This window comes from Macrobrachium nipponense, chromosome 2 (genome assembly GCF_015104395.2).
Source record: "Macrobrachium nipponense isolate FS-2020 chromosome 2, ASM1510439v2, whole genome shotgun sequence".
Taxonomy (NCBI): Eukaryota; Metazoa; Arthropoda; class Malacostraca; order Decapoda; family Palaemonidae; genus Macrobrachium; species Macrobrachium nipponense.
The window spans coordinates 161,161,532-161,183,118 of record NC_087201.1 but is presented as its reverse complement, the minus strand read 5'-3'; the positions used below and the strand labels follow the sequence as shown (position 1 = coordinate 161,183,118).

General features: G+C 39.1%; 1 long non-coding RNA gene across 1 annotated transcript in view; it reads right to left on the bottom strand.

Moving 5' to 3' along the window:
* Positions 1–21,587, bottom strand: part of LOC135221556 (uncharacterized) — a 152,139-nt gene that overhangs the window by 22,415 nt on the left and 108,137 nt on the right. The window contains exon 2 of the long non-coding RNA XR_010316029.1: positions 15,214–15,363. This is a non-coding gene — a long non-coding RNA (uncharacterized LOC135221556). The remainder of the gene's footprint in view (positions 1–15,213; positions 15,364–21,587) is intronic.

Here is a 21,587-nt window from a genome sequence, read left to right as displayed (position 1 = left end):
GGAATAAACTGGCACCAGAAGTTGTAAACAGCAACAGTGTGGAAGAGTTTAAAAGAAAGCTAGACAAAATCATCATAAGGACACTGTGAATGCGCAGTAAAACCTGCTCCTACAGAAAAGTGAGCACACGATGTCCCCATGGATGGACTAATAAGCCTTTCAGACATCCTAATCCTTGTAACTCTCTCTCTCTCTCTCTCTCTCTCTCTCTCTCTCTCTCTCCCGGCAGGCTGAGTTCCCTTTGGAACACTCTTAGGTTTATTGTATGATACTTCTGTCCAAGTGGGATTGCCGCTCAAGATTTAAAGAAAGAAAGAAAAAAGAACACAAAGAGAGAAAGAAAGACATAAAGACATTTGGGAAGTCAGCCACGCGAAAGCGAGTTGGCAACGGACGCATTTCCTCCACACAGAATTATCGACGTTCCCAAACTAAAGCCAGCAGTTAGTCGATATTTCCAAACAAAGCCAATTTAGGTCACTAACTACACGTCTCCCGGCTTTGAGCAAAGGCTTCGAAATTGCCGTAGTCAAAGCACCCTCTCCAGATTCAAGGTTCCTGTTCAGATGCCACCGTCTCCAAACTTGGACACTCAAGAAGCTGGTACTATTTGCAACCGCTAACATTTCAAATCAAGTATTTAATGATCAATTAGCATAGAACTGTTTCCGGGTATTGACTACGATGAACAAATGCCCCTTACAGATCAACAAAAACCGTTCAAGGTTTGCCATTAGCCTAACTGCACGAAATGAAAACATACGGACATTTAATATAAATCTTATAAACAGAAGGCCTTTTCGTCAATTGGTTTTGTACCATGCTACATTCTCCGTCATGTATAGAATGAGGCTTTGTATTTATTGTAGATAAATAACATCAAAGATTTATTTCTTATAACTGCGACTGTGAAGTGCGCGTAACGTATAAGATTTTAATGAAAAAAAATTCTAACTTTGAATTTACTTTTATTACAAAAATATCAAGACAATCTTCAGCATGACTTCGAAATATTGAAGATAATATTCATATTCATAAAGGTGCGTTGGTGGTATATAATGCTAATAGTAGTATAACAACCATATATAAGAGTATTCTTTATCGGAAATACCAGACGGGGTGCTGTTCACACACCACCTAAACAGAGCTGAAAAAGGTGTTTCGCTTTGAGTTAAGGATACAGGAATTTTAGGATAGGATATTATGATTTATTTATTAGAATGAAAAATGCGAAAAATATATAATGTCCATATTAAACAGTACAGAACAAATATTTCCAATAAGATACAGCGTATTTTTTTTAAATCTTCGTCGGTTGGTGAAAAAACGCGCTGTTAGACCGTAGATTTTAGCACGCGCCCTGAGGAAGCTGGAGGCCAGATCACGCCCTGTTTACTGTTACTCAGCTTGCATCGTATACTTTTGATTTTTTTCAAATAAAATACTAAACCCTAATAAAAATAAAATTACGAACAACGGTTTAATGAATTAATCGGTAATAGCAATAAAGATTACCTACTTTTCACTATTACCTAGAAAAGCATTGTATACGTTTGATCATTGTCAATGAAGTGCTGAAGCCATTTAGTATATAATCTGAATACTTTACGAAATTGAATGCACTAAATTGCATGTAAAAAAGTGCTAGAATCTGCTACGGCTCACGAATTACTTTCAAAAGTATTTGCGGTCATTTTTTTCCCCCACATCCTAAATACTGGCTCTTATCCTAGACTTTGGAGGACCGGCCCAACCGCTCCAATTATGGCCTAACTACTCTTAATTCTACAATAGCTGAAGTTAAACAAACTCATTGAGGAGTTGGATTATGCCGGCACCTTGCGAATTTCTCTCTAATCAACGGTATGGCTTCTTGTCATAATGCTTCCTATTTCTTCGTCCTGAGGTCTTAAGAACTTCGGGAAATATATTGGCATTGATTTGGATGATCTCTGAAAAAAAAAGTGCGTTGCACGACTTCTGCATTAGCGGCATCAATCATCTTTCTTCTAGAGATGTCAAGTTTCGTATCTAACTGATCTATCCACGTTGCTGCTGACGGCGCTGCATCTTACGTTGTCCTTATCTCTGGCGACGCCCTTATAGGAATCTGTACCGAACCCAACCCTTGCCATCCTACGTCTAAATGGTCTCATTTAGACCTATTTTCCAACCCATTTATATTCAAATTATGTTATTGCTAACATTCTAACCTTTTTATTTTTTTCTGTTGCTCCCAAGTCCTCTCCATAAGCCTGTTCTCTTCTCGGCTAAGGATTTGGTCATTATATATTGTTTGTTTGTTTGTATGGTGTTTTTACGTTGCATGGAACCAGTGGTTATTCAGCAATCGCTGACCAACGGCTTTACGTGACTTCCGAACCACGTCGAGAGTGAACTTCTATCACCAGAAATACACATCTCTCACACCTCAATGGAATGCCTGAGAATCGAACTCGCGGCCACTGAGGTGGCAGGTCAAGACCATACCGATCACGCCACTGAGGCACTTGGACATTATACACGGAGCAGAAGAAACATGCTTCATTTCAGTGTTAGAAAATGTTAAATCCCTTGCTATCTCTTTTACGTGGTAATACTACTTCCTTCTTCATATGTGTAATCTGGGGTCTGAGTAGACAGTACTCTGCCGTTGAATTATAATTATCATGACCTGGTGTAAGACTGCCTCTAAAAAGCCACTAACTGAGCCGCTAATAATAATTATAACTTCTCAAGTTGATTGATTGATTTATTAAAGATTATCTGGCATCACAAAACTTCTCAAGTGTGGGGCAGATTGTCTACACCCTGATCTTCAACACGTCCTTGATAAGACTGAATAAATACATTTCAATCTCACAGGAGATATTTTCGTCACATGAAAAAGTAATCTTATTATCCATTCTCCTTCTGAAGGACTGGATTACCCTACAGCAATTCTGCTTGTATTTTAATCATTCTGTTACATTTTTATCTAATTATCTATTATTTTGTCAATTCATTATTTCATTACTAATAAACTGGTCTGTTACTTCTTTAAAATGAGCACAGTGTTCATTGGAAGTTCGAATTTCAAGTCAATGATCCCTGTAGGTTTGTTCCATATGAATACGGTTCATCTTCTGAGTAATGATAATAATTAATAATAATTAGGTTCTCACCTGGGAGTAATATAAACCAGCCTCTTAAAACGCAAAAAAACTGTAGAAATCTTGCCAGACAAAATCTGTAAGAAATATACTGGAGAAAACAGACCATTAAGAAATCTATGAAAACACAAAGTTAAAAGATAATAAAGACACATTGAAAGGTTTTATAAGATCCTCGAGCTCTTAAAGACAGTAGCATGAGCTCAAGATAACGGAGAATGACAGGTTGGATTCTCTGGATCCTGGGTTGGATTTTTGGGTGACGCACCAGGGCGCCAAAGTGACCCAAACGGGTGATCAGCAGCCAAAGTGACCCTATCGGGTGACTGCTTTATGGGAAGGTATTTCCAGTGAAATACAAGGAAAGGAGCACATTATGCTTGGAGTATTTCCTTCATGAGGATTCCTCACACTCAATATCGAGTTCTAATTCTGGTTTTTGCATTGTGAAACCTCCATGGAATTGAGGTTTTCACAATAGAGTTTAGGCCTAAGCCAAACACTGAGACCTTTGCGGTCATTCAGAGCTGGAAAGGAAACTGAGAGTAGGTAAGTTTGAAAGGTGTAACAAGAGGAAAACCTCAAAGCAGTTGCACTATGAAATATAATATGAATGGGGCTACAGTGAGAGGAATGAAAGGTTGTTGCAGCTAGGGGCCGAAGGGACGCTGCAAAGAACCTTTAGTAATGCCTACAGTGCACCGCGTGAGGTGCACTGACGGCACTACCCCACTACGGGGGTGAAATCACCATGAATTTTAACGAATTTATTTTTAAATTACGTAAAATCTCTCTATACCGATGGCTCATAACTGCGCACGAATGCAACACCTTACAAAGATATAATATAAAAACATATAACATTTTTTCGACATCAGAATTACCTGATATCAAACCCAACCGAAGCTTAATAGTTACGAGCAAACAGAACGAAGTTAAAATTCTTTAACTTTTGTTGCAAGAGCCACAACGCAACACATCTTGAGCGAAAGTCATCATAGTGAGCTTCCAAACTACCACAAGCTATTTGAGAAAATGCTTGCCTATAAAGCAACTGAAAGCAACGCAGGAACTGTTATTCGTTATTTTTTTTTTTTTTTACTTACGACTGGAACCGACGTATTTGGCAATTTCCTCCCTGTATCCCTTTCACTTTCTCCAGATCAGGAAACGGTAATTTCTATTGTGAGTTCGACGTAATTCCCGCCAGAGACGAGAGGTAATTCGCCTTAATGACGGCAAAACAGCCATTTCCTCGTATCTTGCTATTACGATATTCTGTCATTATTTTCTACTGAGGACAAGCGGCATCCAGTGCCGTGTTCCAGGCCTCAACAAATATTCATTTCTGAGCTTCTAAAAGGCCAGGAAATGCCACAATATACCAGGAGGACCACTCAACTCCATCTGTTCATGGGGCAGTCTGGCGTTTCCTCGAATCACATGAATAAAAATATCACGAGGGCTACTTTGTTTTAGCTGTGGTTTAACAGACTTTTTATTGCATAATTAAGGCATTTCGTAATTATCTGACAATTCTTATGCTACTTTATTAATTATTTTGTAATGGCGGTGGTGCTATTTTTCAATATGCTTGCACAACGTTGCAATGGTTTTAAATAAAGCCCTTTTTTCACATTTCATGGCTTTAAGTAAAGCCCTTTTTTCCTCATTTAATGGCTTTAAATAAAGACCTTTTTTCACATTTCATGGCTTTAAATAAAGCCCTTTTTCACATTAAATGGCTTTAAATAAAACCGTTTTTTCACATTTAATGGCTTTAAATAAAGCCCTTTTTCACATTAAATGGCTTTAAATAAAGCCCATTTTTCACATTTAATGCATTTAAATAAAGCTCTTTTTTGCACATTTCATGGCTTTAAATAAAGCCCTTTTATCACATTTCATGTCTTTAGATAAAGCCCTTTTTTCAAATTTAATGCTTTTGAATAAAGCCCTTTTTCACATTTAATGGCTTTAAATAACGCCCCTTTTTCACATTTCATGGCTTTAAATAAAGCCCTTTTTTCAAATTTCATGGCTTCAAATAAAACCCTTTTTTTTAACATTTAATGCCTTTAAATAAAGCCCTTTCTTCATATTTAATGGTTTTAAATAAAATTCTTTTTTCACATTTCATTGCTTTAAATAAAGCCCTTTTTTCACATCTAATGGCTTTAAATAAAGCATTTTCTACACATTTCAAGATATTTCTAACCATGAATAGGCGAGCGCCATACTTCATTTTTTTGTTTTGTTTACAAACATGACAAATGCCTCCATCGCAACCGGCAATAAAATCGTATTATGCACGAATCGATTGTAACTCTAAACACACATTTGTCCGCGCAGTAATAAAACACACATTTGTCCGCGCAGTAATACGAAGAAAAACTGTGTTACGTCTATCAACCTGAATGAAGGTTTGTGCAAAAGCTGACAATGAAGGTGAAACTGTTTCAAGTACGCGAATCTATATACAAGTTGCAAAGAGTATTCTAAGAACGTTTTTGAGCCCAATGTTTCATGACGGTTGTCAATCGTGAATCTTTGCATGTTAGTGCCTATTTCTAGATACAGGCTCAGTTGTCAATTTGAATTATCTGTGGAATATAAAGTTACTTGGGTAACTATGTTCTGTAAAAAAATTAATTAATTAAAAAAAATACGTTCACTGAAATTCGCTGCATATATACTTTTGGCGGAACTACAGGATACTAAGTGTATACAGTGGACCTCAAACGGTGCACTGTAGGCATTAATTAAGGTTCTTTGCAGCGTGCCTTCGGCCCCTAGCTGCAACCACTTTCGTTCCTTTTACTGTACCTCCTTTCATATTCTCTGTCTTCCATCTGACTTTCCACCCTCTCCTAACACTTGATACCTCCTGTTACGCCTTTCAAACCTCTTACTGTCAATTTCCATTTCAGCGCTGAATGACCCCATAGGTCCCAGTGCTTGGCCTCTGGCCCAAATTCTATATTTTACGATCAAACGTATGCAAGTTGTAGAATAGCCGTATAAAGGAAGTGTGAGCGCTATATATTTAAAAAATGGAAAAAAATGGTACGGCAGTAAAATCTCTCCTGAGGGGGATGGCTTACGTACTACACGGTGGTAAGTTGTTTTTTTTTTTGTTTTTTTGTTTTTTTAAGCAAAGCGGTAACTTAAAAAAAAAGAACATGACCCAATCACAAAATGTTTTAGGTGGTAGGAGTTTTTTTCTTTCTACCAAATTGGTAACTTAAAAAAAAAAAAAAAAAAAAAAAAAAAAAAAAAAATGACAACCTGACCTAATTCCAAATGTTTTTCAAAAGCTGTTTTGACTTCCGTTCAATGTGTTGCTTTTCATGTTTCCTAAAGTTGTTTTTTTGCTCATTCAACGTCGGTCAGCGTTATAACACTACAAAGGACACGAAGTTACAACTATGAAAAAAAAATATTTAGGTAACATACATGAATTTATTCAAGTCATCGGCGAAATATAATATTATGAAGACTTTTCCAATAATGATTAATTAGGTATATATTCAATTAATACACGCAACATATTGATTCACACACACACACACACACACACACACACACACATATATATGTATGTATGTATGTGTGTGTATACATTAACACAAACACACACACATATATATACATATACATACATATATATATATATATATATATATATATATATAATTATATATATATATATATATATATATATATGTGTGTGTGTGTGTGTGTGTGTATGTATGTATGTATACAGAGAGAGAGAGAGAGAGAGAGAGAGAGAGAGAGAGAGAGTAAACGTAATGTCCGTATAAGTTTTCAAGTATTTATAATGAACACATTCATTTTCGTGGTCGACACAATTTTAAAATCGACCCAAGACCCAAAAGAATGGCCTTCTGACTTTCCTTCAAGATCACCTCTTACACAGGAGTGAATTAGGGTCAATACCACGGAATGACCCCACAACATTTTGTACAGCTACTCTGGCTCATATGCCAGCCACCTGACGAACAAGATACTACTACTACCTTGAAGCACGGTCATTCAGTACCTTAGACTATACAACATAATCATTCTACGCTTACAACCAAGACATTCATATTTCATGTCAAGGAACAGCTTATAAAAAGACTCGTTAACGCGTTACAGTCTTCATTGATATTCCACGCGAATACTCACGCACACAACTTCTTCTAACCTACCCTCTTAAACGCAACTGTCTGCATTTGCTTCACAAAAAGGATCGAAGAAGTCTGAACGTACGCTTTCCGATTCGCGTTTACTCTCTTCTGTTCTCTCGTGATACTGCTGTACGTTTCAAGTGGTCGACCTTGCTATATAGAGTACTTGCTTTGTATTGTTTCTATGGTTTGCTAACGGAGCCAATTGCTGCACCTATAGTGAACAATGGTGTACCACAGCCCTCTTTAAAGGCGTACACAATATTGCATCTGTAGTTTGACAAAATATCAAACTGTAGTATTGCTAGGCACTTATGTCGTTTTACTTTAAAATAACTGATACACGGACACGTACATATACATATACATACAGACATATATATATATATATAGATATATATATATATAAATATCTATATATATATATATATATATATATCTATTATATATATATAGTATATTGATATATAAAAGTCATATCACATTACCGTGATTCATATACATATATCGAGCTACAAATGTCCTTTAATATCTAATTCGCTCTACCTCGGAATTAATATATTTTCATATATGCTTAACCGAAGGGGAATTCTTAGGCACGAACCATCGACATCTTCAATTCCAGGACTGGCAGTGAAGCCTTAGCCCTATATATATATATATATATATATACATATATATATATATATATATATATATATATATATATATATATATATATATATATAGGGAAGCACGCTAAAAACTTGAGACAAAGTAAATTCATTCGTTAGTTTTGGAAAGCCAGTAAAGAGATACCCTTTACTTTTTATTAGCCTTCGAAAGTTAACAACATAATATCCATTATATAAGTTTTTAGTGAGTTTCATTCATCATTGTAAAATAAACAAGGCGAAGATCGTTTATCGTATATTTCAAAAGATGGTTCCATCTAACACAGTGTAATTGGTTTTGGTGTATTACAGCAGCTTAGTTGCCTCGTCTCAGAGAGAGAGAGAGAGAGAGAGAGAGAGAGAGAGAGAGAATTTTACCTCTCCGACATCACTCACACCTGGTCCTCCTCCTTCTTCTTGGAACTTTGGCGAATGTTATGTCTTAATCCAGATATGTCTCAAGGCCTTTTGACAGTTCAAAAGCCAAGCTTCCACTTCATGTCTTCACTCCTCTCAGCAGTAAACCTGTCTCGTTTCTCGTCAGTATGATCAATTTCCATCGTAACTGACAGAACTACTGTACGTGTCCCCTCCTTATTTCTGAGAATCGATTCTCTCACTTATTCATTCGTAGATTCTACTTTTAGCAAAACACTTTATCCGCAGTCTTGATTAATCATACGCGATGTTATTCATGTGGCTGTGTGTGTGTTTGATTTGATCTTGATTTATATAGATTTTGGCATCATGCCAAGCACTGGGGCAACTCAAGCCATTCAGCGCTGAAACGGAAATTGACAGTCAAAGGTTAGAAAGGTGTAACAGGAGGAAAACCTCAAAGCAGTTGCACTATGAAACAATTGTTAGGAGAGGGTGGACAGCAAGATGGAAGAAAGAGAATATAAAAGGAAGTACAGTAAAAGGAATGAAAGTAGTTGTGGCTAGGGGCCGAAGGAACGCTGCAAGGAGCCTTAAGTAATGCCTACATTGCACCGAATGAGGTGAACTGCTGGCACTATCCCCCTACGGGGATTGCCTTGGCGAAACCGGTTCTTAGTAGTTGAGTGCTCCCCTGAGCAGCTCCTTCAGGTTTATGGAGAACTAATCCATCCTTGCATGGAGTGTTGGAATGGCATATAAAATTTAGGCCGAGGGCCAAGCACTGGTACCCACGAGGTAATTCATCGGTGAAAATAACGTCGAAACAATTGTCTGGAGGGGGCGGACAATAAGATGGAATGAAAGGGGTTGCAGCTATGGCAACGAACCTTAAATTAATGCTTACAGTGCGCCCCGTGAGGTGCAATGATGGCACTACACTTCTTCGGGGCTGTATGGAGTGTCGTGTGTTTCCTTGTGCTAAAGTAATATTCTCTCTCTCTCTCTCTCTCTCTCTCTCTCTCTCTCTCTCTCTCTCTCTCTCTCTCTCTCTCACACACACATCCCATGGAGGGAACTTCTTCACATACAAGATATGTGACACGTGAAATAAACTGCCACCAAAAAGAAGTTGTAAACAGCAACAGTGTGGAAGAGTTTAAAAGAAAGCTAGACAAACTCATTAGGAGGACACTGTGAATAAACAGTAAAACCTGCTCCACGAGATAAGTGAGCACACACTGTCTCCTCTGATGGACTAACAAGTCTTTGAGTTGAGACATCCTAATCCTTGTAACGCCTTGTAACTCTCTCAAACAGAGAAGAAAAGGGATAGAACACACCAACATTAAGAATCGCTTTAGAAAGACTGCATGCCCTTTTTGGGGCCTCATAAAAACTGTAACTAACGTAACCATACATCAGCCACCATGCATAAATTACATGTAGAATTTGTCCACGTACATGTAAACCACTATGGCGCTCATGTTAAAAAGTTAGGTATATTTGCAATTTGAACGAGAAAGAAAGAACGCGCTATTAGAGTTATATATAGTTTACCCACATGATAATAAAATGGCCAACGAGCTCTCGTATACTATTCTCATTAATTTTGACGTAAATGATAACTCTGCGTCATTATTCTTTACAAAGGCTCAAATTTAATGAGTACCACACCACTCTTTTTTTCGTGTTCCTTTGTAATCAACCCCGTCAGTGCCCCTCATGCGGTGCACTGTGGGTATTACGGCATTACTTGAGTTTCTTTGCTGCGTAACTTTGGCCCATAACTTTTCATTCCCTTTACTGCACCTCCGTTATTATTCTCTTTCTTCCATCTTACCTTCCACTTTCTCCTAACAGTTGTTTCATAAATTAACTTCTTTAAAGGTTTTCCTCCAGTTACGCCTTTCTAACCTTTCTATTCTCAATTTCCCTTTCAACGCTGAGTGACCTCAAGGGTCCTAGCGCTTTGCCTTTGGCCAAAACTCAGTATTCCATATTCCATTCTCTTCCCTTCGCAATCAATTCCTGATTCCCAGAATGTTTTCTCAGTTGCAGTGAGAATATTCCATTCTATTCCTTTCGCAATCAATTCCTGATTCCCAGAATGTTTTCTCAGTTGGAGTGAGAATATTCCATTCTATTCCTTTCGCAATCAATTCCTGATTCCCAGAATGTTTTCTCAGTTGCAGTGAGAATATTCCATTCTATTCCTTTCGCAATCAATTCCTGATTCCCAGAACGTTTTCTCAGTTTTCTCAGTTACAGTGAGAATATTCCATTCCATTCCCTTCGCAATCAATTCCTGATTCCCAGAATGTTTTCTCGGTTGCAGTGGCAATATTCCATTCCATTCCTTTCGCAATCAATTCCTGATTCCCAAAATGTTTCCTCAGTTGGAGTGAGAATATTCCATTCTATTCCTTTCGCAATCAATTCCTGATTCCCAGAATGTTTTCTCAGTTGCAGTGAGAATATTCCATTCTATTCCTTTCGCAATCAATTCCTGATTCCCAGAACGTTTTCTCAGTTTTCTCAGTTACAGTGAGAATATTCCATTCCATTCCCTTCGCAATCAATTCCTGATTCCCAGAATGTTTTCTCGGTTGCAGTGGCAATATTCCATTCCATTCCTTTCGCAATCAATTCCTGATTCCCAAAATGTTTCCTCAGTTGCAGAATGACCTCAAAGGTCCTAGCGCTCTGCCTTTGGTCAAAACCCAATATTCCATAATTCCATTCCATTCCTTCCGCAATCAATTCCTGATTCCCAGAATGCTTTCTCAGTTGCAGTGACAGAGACACATTGCATTCTCAATCCCCGGCGGGGCCGAGACAGAGAACGACAGTCGACGCTTAATAACACACACAAGAGACTATTACAGGACGAAGCCAAATCGATAGATATACTACCAAGAAAGAAAGAAAGAAAAAAAAGGTGGGTAGGGGGTGGGGGGACTGGGTTACGTGTCACGGTGATTACACGGCAATGTGCGTGTCGCTTCTGCAGTTGACTGACATTGTTGCATTACGTTGCGTCTCGTGGACTTGTATTTTGTTCTGAATCATCAGTTTTGTCGTTACGCTTTCCCTTGCATACTTCGTTTCTTGTTGTTGTTGTTGTTGTTATTATTAGGTAGAAGACCCTCTTTTAAGTATGTTCTTTTGAAGGATACAGCTGCTCCAGCTGTATTGATTTTATACAAATTCTTTTCTATTCTTCTTAATAAGCAGGTTACTCGCCAATCTATGTGACATCGAAAAAGACGTAATACGAATAGAAAAGGATTTGTATAAAATCAATGCAGCTGAAGCAGCAATCTCCTTCAATAGAATATATTATTATTATTATTATTATTATTATTATTATTATTATTATTATTATTATTATTATACAGAAGGTGAAACTTATTCCTATGCAACAAGCCCACGGGAACCAATGACTTGAAATTCAAGCTTCCAAAGAATATCATGGCGTTCATTAGAAAGAAGTAACAGAGGGTGATGAGAAATACAGAAAGAAGAGATCAGTTATCAGAAAAAAAATTAATTGATAACGATTAAAAAATGTCGGTAAATTACTAAAATACAAGATTTGTTTTAGAGTAGTTGGAACATTTTAGGGCTCTAATTGCACAAAATCTTCAGGGAGGATGTTCCACAGTCCAACGGTGAGACAAGGAGATTTGTTTAAGGGTATGGAAGGAATAAAGGTCCTCTATATCACTTATCCCTAATATACCTTCACGTTAAATCTATCTCCAACGGTGAGAGGAATACAAGACCTCTATATAACTTATCCCTGATATACGTTCACGTCAAATCTATCAAATGACCTTCAAAAATCTACCGATTAAGCTAACGATTCAAGAATGTCACGTACGATAAACTTAATGAAATTAAATATTCAAGAAACAGCTCAAGAATTGTTTGATAAAACCCTTGCTCCTCGGACGTTATTAGCCCTCAAACCTGTCCACTGTTTACAAAAATATCGACTGTTTTCTCCTGGGGCGAAAAGCCATTCTTAAGCCTCTCTCTCTCTCTCTCTCTCTCTCTCTCTCTCTCTCTCTCTCTCTCTCTCTCTCTCTCTCTCCGCATCGCCCCCCCACCCCCTCCCAAATCAGAAAAGCCATTCTTAATCTCCGCCAAAATCAGAAAACACATTTTTAATCTCTCCCAAAAATCAGAATAGTAATGGAGAGAGAGAGAGAGAGAGAGAGAGAGAGAGAGAGAGAGAGAGAGAGAGAGAGAGAGAGAGAGAGAGGAGGGGAGAGAGAGAGAGAGAGAGAGAGAGAGAGAGAGAGAGAGAGAGAGAGAGAGAGAGATTTAGTAGATGTAATGGGCGCTAGGAAAGATATGTAAATTATAATTTAATTCAGCCAAACTAATGTGGAATTAGATGTTGGTGTTCTTCGTATTAACGTGATAAAGCGGAATATTAACAGAGAGAGAGAGAGAGAGAGAGAGAGAGAGAGAGAGAGAGAGAGAGAGAGATTTAGTAGATGTAATGGGTGCTAGCAAAGATACATAAATTATAATTTAATTTACCCAAACTGATGGAGAATCAGAATAAAAGGTGACAAATGCAAAAGCACTAACACGAAGCATTTGATAACTAAGATTGTGATTCGGGAAAAATGTTCCACTCTAGAATTAAACAAACAAACAATGACTCGAGTCTATTGTTAATATTAGCCTTACGGTCGGTCACCCCCACCCCCCCAGGCTTAATAAGCGGTCAAGACCGTGAAGAGAAAACTGATTTAGCTGTGGTCATCACTGCTGGGTTGTTTGGTTACTGCTTCAGCAGTTGCCCCTCTGTATACGAACGTTCAACTCTTAAAAAAAAACTCGTTTGTGCAATTTTTAACTATGCCCGATAGCAGCGCCTCAGTGGCGTGGTCGGTATAGTGTTGGCGTGCAGCCTCGGTGGCCCCGAGTTCGATCCTCGGGCATTCCACTAGGGTAAGAGATGTTTATTTCTGGTGATAGAAGTTCACTCTCGACGTAGTTCGGAAGTCACGTAAAGCCGTTGGTCCCGTTGCTGAATAACCACTGGTTCCATGCAACGTAAAAACACCATACAAACAAACAAACTATGCCCGATGGCCTTCATTTTGCATTTATCTTTATTATAGTGTTCAAAGGAGATGTTTTTGAACCCAATAAATAGTCCTTCACATGTCTCTTGTATTATTTTGGGTTCGTTATTCGTTCTCAGAAACTGACTGTTACTGAATAATATCATACAGTGCTGGAAATTCCTTATTGGCCTGACGAGGATTTGCCATTTTGGATTTTGGCCTAAACACACTTCCCCAAAGTCGAATTTTCGTTGATTTTTTTTTACATCTTATTGGCAAGAGAAGTAAGTGTTTAGTATAAAAAAAAAGACTGTTATACAAAATGACTACTGGACTATTACTTTTTTTTAAATATATGATATCTCCTTGATGCATTACATCCCTTCTTTTCCCCATAGACGAAAACCTCTCTGTGTTATTTTAACCTCCTCCCAAGTTCCAGCTAAGATGCGATGCATTAGGCCCCGTCCACACGGCCGAGCTTTGCTCGACGAACTTTGTTCGATGTGACGTCAGAAGCGGAGAAACCTCGGCAAAGTTCTGACTTTTCTCGCTGTTTCTCCGCTTCTGACGTCACATCGGACAAAGTTCGTCGACCAAAGCTCGACCGTGTGGACGGGGCCTTTCAACCGTATAGCAATTCTCCTTGTATTTTGCAATTTAACTCACATTTTTATCCATTTATTTTATTTACTTTATTTTTGTATTAACTGATCTGTCCCTCTGTATTTCGTTTTACTGTGCCTTCTGTTACTTCTTTCAGTGAACACCATATATTCAAGTCACTGTCTCCTGTGGTGTTGTACCTTATGAATAGGGTTCATCTTCTGAATAATAATAATAATAATAATAATAATAATAATAATAATAATGATTGCAGGTCCACAATAATATCGCATGTGAAGTATATAAAGTGTTTAATGATAATAGCTTTCGAACCCTGCACCAGGTTCATCCTCAGCAAAGGTATGTAAATGTGTCTTTACGGTTTTTTTTTTAAGTTAACTGTGATGTGGACGAATGCAATATTCGTAAATTATGACACAGTTATGATAAGTCACACAGTAACTACGAGCAGAAGGAGAGAGAGAGAGAGAGAGAGAGAGAGAGAAGAGAGACGAGAGAGAGAGAAGAGAGGAGAGAGAGAGAAGAATATACTAATTTTTAAATATGAATTTTACTTATCACTTGCATGTCACAGCTATGAAACTCTCGACCGAAATAAAAATATATATATTTCTTACTGAATAAATAAAACCTAACATCATATAATTTACTGTTCAAGCGAATGTTCTCTGTCAAATATTTTCTGAAGGTTGAATTTACTTATTTATAATAAGAATAAATGTTTTTCATGTTTATTGTTACGTAATCCTATGACTAATCATTTACTAAGCACGACGAATTTTTAACAAATATTTTCATATCTTTGACTTGGTAGTCATAATGAGTTGTGGGAGTAAGTATATATATATATATATATATATATATATATATATATATATATATATAGTATGTGTGTGTGTGTGTGTGTCTGTGTGTGTATGCTGCACATCAACGCCCAAGAGCAAATTACGACAAAAGACGGAAAAATATCTACATACAAAAAACCATATACTTTTAAATAACATAAATATTCTTATCATACGCTCAACTGAGAACACCCAAAATAAAACCAGACCCAGCATCCATCTGAATTCACAAGTGCATATATAAAAGTACAAAGAAATCATTCGGCTAAACTTACCTAATGTCCCAAAAAATCGACCTTCCAGCATTCGCTAAGAAACCGTAAAACGAGCGGCGGCGTTCTGCCTAACGCATTACTCCAAGGTTACAGCCTCCCGATCATTTTCAAAGTCACCATTGTCCCGGGCTTGGTATGTGAGTGCGCCATCTGTAAACAATGGAAATAAACAACAGAAGGGAAAAAACATAAAACTCCAATAAAACATACAATGCAGGGATCCACATAACCTAGCATCTATACAATGCAACCCTTTCTTACGTAAGTCTGGGGCTTGGAGTTCTCAGCGTTATGTAAGCAACATATGGCATCCGGGTTATTGCAACGCTTATAAAACAAACATCCAGTTTTTACTAACCAAAGGAACTACGGGCTGCTCTAGGAGCAAGAGCCCGTGCTGGGATAAGGCCAGCTTCATCTCAAACAACAACCAAAGGTAGTCATGTTGATATAACGTATAAAATCCTCGTAACGTGTTCTCCTGACTCTGCCAGTCATTTGTTTGAGGTCAATTATCGTGGCTTTTGTAGGCTAATTCTAAATATCTGCTGGTAGTCAATCATTCTATTGACTCTTTAAGTCTTTCCAGACCATTTATTAAGTTTTTCCACGTAATACCTTTTTAGTCCTTTATACATCAATACTGTCCTTCCATTTTTATACAGGGACTTGGTTTGTCCTTCTGCTTGCTATAAGCAATGCTCTATTTCCGTTGCATGCTCGTTTCCCCACTCCCCAGTCCTTAAAAGTTGGTTAACTTATATAAAACTTTTTTTTTTCACACTAGTTAACTCAGGAAGTGGGTCCCGGTTTAGAGCAGTGATTTCATCCTGACAATCTCTCTCTTTCCAGCCTATTTAACGCTAATGATTGTTTTTTTTCTGCTTCTCAACCTTCTCCTGGAACTTAAGTTTTTAAGTCTTTCTCATTCTGCGTTTTGTTTGTTTGTATGCTGTTTTTACGTTACAAAGAACCAGTGGTTATTCAGCAACGGGACCAACAGCTTTACGTGACTTCCTAAACCACGTCCAGAGTGAACTTCTATCACCAGAAATACACATCTCTAATTCATCAGTGGAATGCCTGAGAATCGAACTCGCGGCCACCGAGGTGGCAGCCCAAGACCATACCGATCAAGCCACTGAGGCGCTCACTTTTCTTACTACTACCAAAATTTCTCCCACGCTTGTCAAGTGTTGTGTACATCAAAATTCACGGCAGCTTTTCCTGAAAGAATTATCTTACATAAGAAGCCAAGACCAAAGGTTCATTCATACGACCAAGACTATTTTTTTTCCCAGAGGCAATGAATGAATGAATAATCAATAATTATCTGTCGTCGTGACTACCAGGATCATTGACGCCGAATGAAACCACTTGGACAACGAATTTGGGGAAAATCCACACACACACACACATCATAAAAACTTAAAATTCCACATCAGTTATTGTACTATAGCTAGCGCAAAGCTGCTTCTTACACATTAAACACCACCAAAGCTAAATTATTATTATTATTATAAAATAGTTTAACCAGACCACTGAGCTGACTTTCAACTCCCATAGGGCTGGCCAAAAGGGTTAGACAAAATGAAACAGAGGCAAAGGCTTTCATACTAGAACACAAACAGGCAATAAATACATATACTCACGCTTCCATACATACATTCTAAAAAAACCAAAGCTAAAAACTACACACATACATAAAAGCGAAATACGTAAACTCAATGTTCCCAGTTTGGATACGACATCTTTACTGCGTCTCGAAAACAAAAGCTAATCAAAAGATAGCCATCTCTCCTCCCTTCTGAATTCCGCCTACCCTAAAGTACCTTCTCTTGTACCCTGTCTATTCTCATTACCTGTGGGGTCGTTGTTGCTGGAAAACGCCACACTACCCTCTTTCTCAGATGAGGTCTAATTCCGGGTGTGGGAATTCTCCCTCCTCATTTGTATTCCCTGACTCTTCCGGCCTTCCTCCATTCAGGGATAAAGGTATGTTGTTACTCAAGGGTACAATTACAATGGCAACATTCTTGTATTACGTAACTTGGACAAAGCTTTATTTATTTATTTTTTTGAGCCGTTTCCCTTCGCAAAGGCATTAACTGAGTTGAATATAGAATTTAGGCCAAAGGCCAAGGACTGGAACCTATGAGGTCATTCAGCGCTGAAATGGAAATTGACAGTAAAAGGTTTGAAAGGTATAACTAGGAGGAAAACCTCAAAGCAGTTGCACTATGAATCAAGAGTTAGGAGAGGGTGGAATGTAAGATGAAGAAAGAGAATAGGAAAGGAGGTACAGTAAAAGAAACGAAAGTGGTTGCACAGAACCTTAAGTAATGCCTATAGCACATCGCATGAGGTCCACTGACGGCATTACCCCGCTATGGAGGCAAAGGCCTTAGTTATACAAGTCACTATCAAACCAGAGAGAAAGAATGCAAACCAAATAAGAATTTTTGTGGTTTCATTCAACATCAAAAAGCTATGAAACAGATGACTGAAATAGACATGAGCATCCTGGCAAAGACGAGTACACCATAAAAGCTGCATTAGTATGACAAAAACCTCGTTACTTGTTTACACTTAGTTACGCTATGTGTAAGTTTTAGGTAAATAAAAGGATATCTGGGTGTACATTTGCAACTGAAAAGTTTTAATAATTTACTGTATGCGAATTACACCGTTAATATTCGAAATAGGATATTGTTATTATTGTTGAGTGTAAGCTGAATGTAACTATCTAAAGCCCGGGCCGCAGTGTTACCATACGCAAACACCACAGGCGGGTGGTCAGATGTAAAAAACCGAGTAGTCATTAAATTCTACGGTAATGGTACACATGGTTACGTTTTTGGCGCATCCATAAATATGACAATTCCCATCTCTCCCAAAACGCAACCGTAAGCTAATCACACGGCCTATCTTTGGGCAAGTCTTTGCGGAGCTCCATGCATAATTTTATTTTTTTTTAAATTCTGCCATTATTCTGATAACAAAAAAATGCTAATTCAAACTAACAAACAACGTTACTACCTTGCTACAGGGAACAATGCCAGGAGCAGTAACGCTAAAGATGATGATGATGATGATGCTAATGGTAAAATGCTACTGAGTTTAAAAGTATCACAGAAAGAGATCAAGACCAAATATAAATAATGAAAATCCACAAAACATTTTCCACCTATTCGCGGCCACTCTTACAGCAACCACGGCGGAAATCCATTTATTGAACAAGGAGTTACATGTCTGAATTGAATATAGAATTTAGGCCAAAGACCAAGCACTGGGACCTATGAGGTCATTCAGCGCTGAAATGGAAACTGACGGTATAAGATTTGAAAGGTGTGACAGGAGGAAAACCTCACAGTTGCACCATGAATCAATTAATTATTAGAACGTGGAAAGTGAGATGGAAGAAATGGAAAATGAAAGGAGGCACAGTAAAAGGAACGAAAGTGGTTGCACCTAGGGGCCGAAGGCACGCTGCAAAGAACATCAAGTAATGCCTACAGTATACCACACGAGGAGCACTGGCGACACGACCCTCCTTACGTAGAGGAGTTACGTAATGTCTTACTAGGAAAAAAACACAGAAATCTGTATAGATCCCATAGCTACTATAGACTTTGGCAACCAGGTTTTGACCATCAATAAATGACGTAACAATTTATTTATTTTTGCTTTGTCTTCTAATGATTCCTTCTTTAAGATGATGTCGTCCAACGCGGACGGACACGTGTGCATACTGGTCACGTTGCTGTCCCAGAGTACTGTTTACATTCATAGTAGCCCTGCTCTCTCTCTCCCTCTCTCGCTGAGAGTATATTGTGCGGTTCCGGTATCCCTCTTACCCTGAGAGCTCACCCGCCGAACAGCCGTTAGCTCTCCTCGGGAAAGTTCTTCTGTCTGACGAGATGGTGGGGGGATCTCGCCAGCCATTGACTTTCGCTGGGAGAGTCCGTTGAACAAACGGTTGGCTCTATCTGGGTAATAAGAGTTCCTCCTCTGCCTGACCAAGTGGTTGGGAAGCTCCCTGGTAATTGGCTCTCACCCTGATAGCTGGTCCTCCTGCCTCCAAACAGCTGTTGGCTCTCATCCTGCTGAGAGCTGGTCCTCCTGCCTCCAAACAGCTGTTGGCTCTCGTCCTCCTGAGAGCTGGTCCCCCTGCATCATAACAACTGTTGGATCTCATTCTCAGAAAGAAGACATCTGCAAGAATAGATCTAGATATCCGATTATCTGCCTGCTTTGACAGAGATCTTCTATTAGAAGTCTTCATCAAGGGACACAGCATACTTGACGTTTTGCAGAGCCGGTCTTCTAGATTATTCCAACAGACTGACCAGATGGAAGACATCTGCAAGAATAGATCTAGATATCCGACTATTTGCCCGCTTTGACAGAGATCTTCTATTAGAAGTCTTCATCAAGGGACATAGCATACTTGACGTTTTGCAGAGCTGGTCTTCTAGATTATTCCAACAGACTGACCAGATGGAAGACATCTGCAAGAATAGATCTAGATATCCGACTATCTGCCTGCTTTGACAGAGATCTTCTATTAGAAGTCTTCATCAAGGGACATAGCATACTTGACTTTCTGCAGAGCCGGTCTTCTAGATCATTCCAACAGACTGACCAGATGGAAGACATCTGCAAGAATAGATCTAAATATCCGACTATTTGCCCGCTTTGACAGAGATCTCCTATTATAAGTCTTCATCAAGGGACATAGCATACTTGACTTTCTGCAGAGCCGGTCTTCTAGATCATTCCAATAGAATTATCTTCTGGCATTCCTCTGGTATCCCTCTGGAGGCCTTCTGGAGGTCCTCTTGTGGGCTTCTGGTATCCCTCTTACCCTGAGAGCTCACCCGCCGAACAGCCGTTGACTCTCCTCGGGAAAGTTCTTCTGTCTGCAGAGATGGTGGGATCTCGCCAGCCATTGACTTTCGCTGAGAGAGTCTGCTGAACAATGGTTGGCTCTAGCTGGGTAAGAGTTCTTCTGCCTGACCAGGTGGTTGGGAAGATCCCTGGTTATTGGCTCTCACCCTGATAGCTGGTCCTTTTGCCTCCAAACAGCTGTTGGCTCTCGTCCTCCTGAGAGCTGGTCCTCCTTCCTCCAAACAGCTGTTGGCTCTAATCCTGCTGAGAGCTGGTCCTCCTGCCTCCAAACAGCTGTTGCCTCTCATTCTCCTGAGAGCTAGTCCTCCTGCCTCCAAACAGCTGTTGGCTCTAATCCTGCTGAGAGCTGATCCTCCTGCCTCCAAACAGCTGTAGGCTCTAATCCTGCTGACAGCTGATCCTCCTGACTCCAAACAGCTGTTGGCTCTCGTTCTCCTGAGAGCTAGTTCTCCTGCCTCCAAACAGCTGTTGGCTCTAAACCTGCTGAGAGCTGGTCCTCCTGCCTCCTAACAACTGTTGGATCTCATTCATGAAACCCGTACCTACAGCACATATGGCTCACCAGCAGCATGTTTAAACCCTTATACAGACTGTGCCATTCACCACCGTCTTGCATATACACGCTTCTCACATCCTTTCTATAACAATTTTGCTCCATCTATCTAACCCTTCCTAGGTCTTCCTCTAACCTCCCATTGAAAGTTTTTCTAATCTGTACACTCGCTTCACAAATCTATCATATTCTGATTCTTTCCACATGACTGAACCATCTCAAAACACTCCGACCCAGTCTCTCAGTGTGGAAGAGTTTAAAGGAAAGCTAGACAAAACCTTTAGGACGGTGTGAATGAACAGTGAAACCTCGCTCCTAGAGAGATAAGTGAGCACACGATGTCTCCTCTAAGGATGGTACTAATAAGTCTTTGAGACAACCCAATCCTTGTAACTTCTTGCAACTCCACACTAACATAACTATATGTGTCTCAAACCTTCATTCTTTTATATACTACTTAAATAATACTCATAAAAGAGTCGAGACTGAGATGGCATTATGGTAAAGACTGAGAGACGAGGAAGGAGCGAAGATGGCTTGGATGGGACCTGCTAAGGATAGGTCTAGGGCAGGGTTTCCCAAATCAGGGGTCAGGACTCCAAGCAGGGTCAGAATGCTCATTATGAGGGGTCATAAACAGGTCATGGGGTCGCTGAGGTAGCCCCGAGATAATGGGTGTACAAAACATCAAATGAGGGGGGTACGAAGTATCATGTTAAATTCAATGTTTGGTAGAGTAACAGTTACTATATTAGATTCACATCAACCGTGCATTTGATGTCTAGGCCAGTCCCTTACGACGCTCCTGATTGGCTGTTGATAAGCTAGTCACAGGACTGGAAGCTCTCAGTCTCTCGAGAGAGTTCACATAGGCAGGATGTACGTTCCACCTCTCCTGAGGGATACTTTT